The sequence below is a fragment of the Sinocyclocheilus rhinocerous genome, unplaced genomic scaffold (assembly GCF_001515625.1).
Source record: "Sinocyclocheilus rhinocerous isolate Xijiao unplaced genomic scaffold, SAMN03320098_v1.1 scaffold127, whole genome shotgun sequence".
NCBI lineage: Eukaryota > Metazoa > Chordata > Actinopteri > Cypriniformes > Cyprinidae > Sinocyclocheilus > Sinocyclocheilus rhinocerous.
In genome coordinates this window covers 1,090,352-1,091,333 of record NW_015664685.1, presented here as the reverse complement: position 1 = coordinate 1,091,333, position 982 = coordinate 1,090,352, and the positions used below count along the sequence as shown (strand labels likewise).

General features: G+C 36.3%; 1 protein-coding gene across 1 annotated transcript in view; it reads left to right on the top strand.

The window, feature by feature from the left end:
- Positions 1 to 982, top strand: part of LOC107730303 (WD repeat-containing protein 36-like) — a 20,075-nt gene that overhangs the window by 5,187 nt on the left and 13,906 nt on the right. The gene's annotated exons all lie outside the window — the stretch shown is intronic.

The window sequence follows — 982 nt, the reverse complement described above, 5'->3', positions numbered from 1 at the left end:
AGTTATTTAATTAAGAAATATGAAGGTGAGTACCTCACCTTCAGCATTATAATTATTATATATAGTGATCGGTAGCCGATCAATTGAAGCACCCCTATAGTTGACACTCGCTTGAGATCAAAAGAGGCAAGCAGAGTGTGGAAGTCTGCAGCCTGAGGTTTATCTAGGTCAGGAATCTGTAACCTTCAATGTCAAAAGAACCTGAAGAGAGAAATGTCAAATGTAGTAATAATAATAATAATAATAATAGGCCTAATAATATTTATTTATGTATGTCTAATTGACAAAAAAAAACAAACACCTTTCTTAACTCTTACTTTTAATTGGCTAAGAAATAAAATACACTGCTGGACAATAACCAATCATTTGTCTTCTATAATATTTTTGATATATATTTTAATAATGACAAATTTATGGTTATGATTGTATAATCAGTATAATAGTTTATATACTACAAACATTTTTATCACAGAATAAGGCAGAAAATATATTTTATAGCTTCTGTACTGTAATTAATGCTATGTCAATTACCACTGTATCATTCATATAAAAGACTTGAAAAATAGGGTTGGGCCGATAGACGATGCCATCGTCCATCGCCGATGGCTGACAGACATCTCGATGTTGAGCTGACATCGTGATCCCCCCATAACCCCCGCAATCCGCCGCATCCCAATACTGTGATTCGGAAATAAAATGACGTGTTCTACGGAACCCCTCAAGGGAATAAATCAGCTACAAAATTGATTTTAAGAGGGTGGGTAATAGTGGCTGAATGTGATTCAAAGGAGCTGTTGATACTCATAGTAAAGGATTACATTTCCAATCATTAGAGATAAGCAGACAGTACCTCCACCTCTTCCAGTCAGACGGGGGGTGTGGGAAAAAGAGAAATTATTGGAGAGTGCTGCAGGTGTAGCATTGTCTTCTGGTTTGATCCACGTCTCTGTCAGGGCCATGAGGTTTAGTCTTGAATGACTTG